The sequence below is a fragment of the Populus nigra genome, chromosome 14 (assembly GCF_951802175.1).
Source record: "Populus nigra chromosome 14, ddPopNigr1.1, whole genome shotgun sequence".
Lineage (NCBI taxonomy): Eukaryota > Viridiplantae > Streptophyta > Magnoliopsida > Malpighiales > Salicaceae > Populus > Populus nigra.
Genome location: NC_084865.1, coordinates 8,242,468 through 8,247,633, shown reverse-complemented (window position 1 = coordinate 8,247,633; position 5,166 = coordinate 8,242,468).

The window sequence follows — 5,166 nt, the reverse complement described above, 5'->3', positions numbered from 1 at the left end:
CAAAAATTAGTTAGTGCTAAAAAATATCCTCACATCGCTCGTGTTTCACTCAAACACTCTTAATATCCTCACGATCAAACCTCTCGTCTCACCTTATTGCGTAACTAAAACCAACACCAAATAGAACCAACTTAGCAATACAATCCAAAAACATATATTTGACTCAAGAAAACAAGCTCAACAAAATTGCCATGATAGTCTCGCGAGTAGCAAGCGACTCTATCGGAAAATATGAACGAAACTGAACACTCGAATAAAAACAGAATCAAAATATGCAAAATGATGAAACAACACCCAAATATGTTAGATATGTTGAAACATCACCAATATCATCAACGGCCTCCTCAAAATCCTCATAATCAGCCCACCTTGGCCTTTCGACCCTACTGCCACTGTTTGCTTGCGGTTCAGCCCCAAGCTTCCTCCCATTTTGGGTGCTTGTACCAGCCTCATTACCACGTCTCTCCACCCTATCAAGTCTGTCACACACGTTTCCCATCACAAAATTCATCCTCTGGGTCATGGCTTGCATTTGGAACGTAAGTTCTCCCTCGGGATGGGGTAGTGTGTTGTTTTGATCTGACATGATAGTACCTGCAAAAATTGGTTAGTAGTAAAAACAAATTATCGTCATGTCGTTCGTGTTTTGCTCAAACACTTTTAATATCTTGATGCGGATCAGGCCAACACCAAGCGTAATCATGCCAACGACTCATTGGAGGTGCCAATCGGGCCAATCACAAGAGCTAGGGCAAAGAAGCTTAAAGAAGCATTGAATGGGCCTGTTCAGAACTTATGGAGCAAGATGGACCTAAAGGGGCTTGGGACATTTAAGGAGCATGATGGACAACCTTTGATTCATCTAGTTTAGGTCCAAGAAGAGCTCAATTCATGTGGAACAAGGGGTTGATATGTCCGGCCCAATACCAGCCTTGTTTTTTTCCTAATGCTACAAGGATAAAAAGTCAGCAACTTGTTCTCCTAATTAAGTAAGGAAGTTGGTCATATCTTATTCATAAAAAGGGGAGGACTATTTAATGTTTTTCCTAAAATAGGAAGGAAAGTAATTAAATCAGCAACAAAGAAGGAAATTTGTTTTCTTATTTGTCCAAGCTAAACAAGGAAATCCAAGCTAATCAAGGACATCAAAGGAAAGGGGGAAGCAACAAAAATTTTCCAAATGAGATTTTTCCTAGTTTATGGAGGACTTCTCAAGGGTGACAAATCTGATTCTAGCATATTTAAGATGATAATTTTCAGATTTTTATTATTTTTATTATTTTCTTAGTTGTTGGGTTATTATTACTTACTTGGGTCAATTGTAAGTGGGCTTCATATATGTGAAGCAATAAAACCAGAAAACAAGCAAAACAAAACTGTGATGGTAGTCTCGCGAGTAGCAAGCGAGTCTATCTGAAATATGAACGAAACTGAAGACTCGAATAAAAATAGAAACAAAAATATACAAAATGATGAAGGAGAAGTATAAGAATGATGCCACGTGAAATTCTTGTCATTCACTACTTCTATACAGTGTTGTTCGAGAAAGGTGTTAGCAATAAGGGAATTTTGAAGGCTTAAACAAGAGGCTACTGAAGTCGCTACTAATCCTATTAAAGATTCAACGGTGAATCTTCTTGAAGAGGAAGGGAATGATATGGTTCAGCCTTGTGATACGACCCAAGTAAGGTGAGATTCGGATTTTGGCGTAAAATATGCAATAGTCCAGGTTTATGGTAACAGTCATAATTCTCAACCAGACCGTTGGATTGTGCTAAACATTTATGTGGACTCTCCAGACATGTTGTCCTACCATGGGTTAAACTTTCAGATCAATCAGAGTTCGGGAAGGCATGAAAATAGTGGTCACAAAAAGGCTGTATGAATTTTGTTATTTACTTCCATTTGACTTGTGGGATTCCTATTTGGTTAGGATTCTTTTCCTACAAGAATATGATAGCTGGTTCTGTAAATTTTCTAGTTCCACAAGGATTTTTAATTAGCTGCAATATAATCTCCAAGTGTGATAAGAATTCATTAATGTTTCACAATCCTTTTCTTATAAGGATTCCTTATCCATCCTAGCTACACAAGGAAAGACGGGCTAGTGGTATTTGATGAGAAATTACTTATTATTATTATTTTATTTCATGTTTGGGCTTAATTAAAACTTTGTTTTGAGTTAGGATCTAAGGCTTGTTTAGATAAGGTTATGGCATTTTCAGTTTAGGATTTTTTGGTCAATTTTGTAATGGGCCAGTTCAGCACACAAGGGGTAGATCCAATAGGGTTACTTTTAAGAACTATTTAAACACATATAACCTAAAATTCAGAAGCTTGGATGAATATTAATTTTGAATTTTTCAGTTTAATGTGTGAGTGTGATTCTTGCATTCTTCAGTTCTTGAACGATCTGAATTTGACTTATCGAAGATTAACTGGCTTTGTGGCGTCATTCTACTCATTCCAATAGTGTTGGTGCCTTGGGGCAGGTTTCCATTGTGTCACACTTCTCTCAGTCCTATTTCGGCTTTCCGGGATCATATCTCAATCTTGATTGTGGGTTGCGTGACCATATGATCACGAGGTTCTCATCACTAAAGTAAATGTTGTCCAATTGAGCTAAATTTTCAGACATTGTGCGATATCAATCCAAATAGACAGAATATAAAGTTTGAGCAATTTACGATAAGGTTTGGTATACTGACGCAAAAACATTATGAATGAGACTTGATTAGACCAGAAATTGAAAACCAAAGTAACCGATATCCAATTGACCCCAAACTTAATATGTGGTGTGATTTCCCTAGTAATCATATGATCAACTTTGACATAATTTCGAGTTGACTTGATCCAATTTTCCCTTGTTTAGTTTTATGCGGTAGAAACCAATAAACATTTCTTTTTGAACAATTTGTTTTCTTCTCTCTCTTTTTTTGAACAATTTTGGACAGTAACAGAATGAAATAATTGTCGAATTGAGAATTATGACTATTGTCGTAAAACTGGATAATTGCACATTGTACATCAAAATCCGAATTTGACCTTACATGGATCGTATTACTATCGTACTACTTTGCATTATAATTCTTGGGTATTGGTTACCGAATGTGGTTTTCACATTTGTAATAGCATGCAGGAACTAAAGAAAAGTAGAAGAATAGGTAAGAGCAAAATGGACCTACGACATAATAATGAACCAAGGGTTGCTGCATTAGCTATAGAAACTGGTTATAATGGGATGATACTTGAACTTTATAATTGTCATTTTATTCTAGTATTTTACGACATCGTTTCCATTTTATTTAGTATTAAATGGACTTAAATTTCTTATTGATGAAAAATATTGTTCTTTTATAATAATGATGTTTTTATAATTGTCAAACTTTACGAGAGCTTTTGAAGTTTAATGTAATGCTTCGGGTATAGGAGCTGTGTTAATGCAGGATAAGAGGCCCATTGTGTATTTCAGCTAAACACTTAATGGGGCATCCTTTAATTACCCTACATATGACACGGAGTTCTATGCCTTGGTAAGAACTTTAGAGACGTGGCAGCATTACTTGTGGCCTAAAGATTTTGTAATACGTTCAGATCATGAATCATTGAAGCACTTGAAAGGGTACGGTAAGTTGAGTAGGAGACATGTCAAATGGGTTCAATTTATGGAAACCTTTCCGTATGTGATAAAGTATATGTACAGAAAAGAAAACATTATGGTTACTGCCCTTTCGCACAAGTATGTTCTTTATCTAATTGTATAAGGATGATTAAGTTTTTATGTGTGACTCACTTGTACGTGAAGCATATGGGGGCATTTTGGTGTTGTTATGACTTTGGATGTGTTGTTGATACAGTTCAGCCTTGTGATACGACCCAAGCAAGGTTAGATTTGGATTTTGATGTAAAATACGCAACAGTCCAGGTTTACACCAACTGATACGATCCAGGAAAGGTCAAATTCGGATTTTTACGTAAAAAGTGCAACTATCCAGTTTTACGGCAATAGTCATAATTCTCAATCCGACCGTTGGATCGGGCTTCAATTTTACATGGAGTCTTCTGACATGTTGTCCTACCTTGGGTTAAAATTTTAGGTCAATCGAAGTTCGAGAAGACATCTCAATATAGGTCAACAGAGGCTGTATGAATTCTGTTATTTACTTCCTTTTGACTTGTGGACTTCCTATTTGGCTAAGATTCTTTTCCTAAAATGATGTGGCAGCTTATTTGGGAATCTCCTAATTCTTCAAAAATCTTTAATTGGCTGCAACATAGTTTCCATGTGTGTCAAGGATTCATAAATGTTTCAGAATCCTTTTTTTACAAGGATTCCTTATTCATCCTAGCTACAAAAAGAAAAGAAGACCTCAGAATAAATTCTACCTTCAGATCAGATTTCCTAGTCTATTTGGGACATCTTAATGGTGACAAATCTTATTCTAGCATATTTACGATATTAATTTTGGATTTATTATTGTTACTATTGTTTTCTTCTTAGTTTAGGGTTTATTTATATTATTTGGGTTTAATTGTAAGTGGGGATCATATAAGTCCACATAAGGGGTCCATTAGGGTTTATTTTAGTTTGGAGTAACTATAAATAAGGGCATAAGCAGGCATGCAAGGCTAGACAATTTAGATTAATAAAACTTCTTGTTTTGCCGCACTTTGTGTATGTGTGTTGGTGAGATAATCTCCCTTCCATGGTTCTCTAAAGAACTGAATAATGACTTATCGAAGAACAACTGTCTTCGTAGCGTCATCCTTATACTTCTTGTTCGCGATTCAATATTCTTTGGGTGGGGGTTTTCTGTTTCCAATAGTACTGGTGCATAGGTACAAGTTATCTTTGTGTCACACTCCTATCAAACCTAATTTACTTGGCTTTCCGGGAATTGATGTCTTTGCGTGTGGGTTGCGTGATGTGATCACGAGGTTCGCATCACCAAGTGTCATAATTCTCAATCCGACTGTTGGATCGGGCTAAACATCTAAGTGGAGTCTCCAGACATGTTCTCCAACCTTCGGTTAAAATTTCAAGTCAATTGGAGTTCGCGAAGGCATGGAAATACTGGTCAACAGATGTTGTAAGAATTTTGTTATTCACTTCCTTTTGACTTGTGGACTTCCTATTTGGTTAGGATTCTTTTCCTACAAGGATGT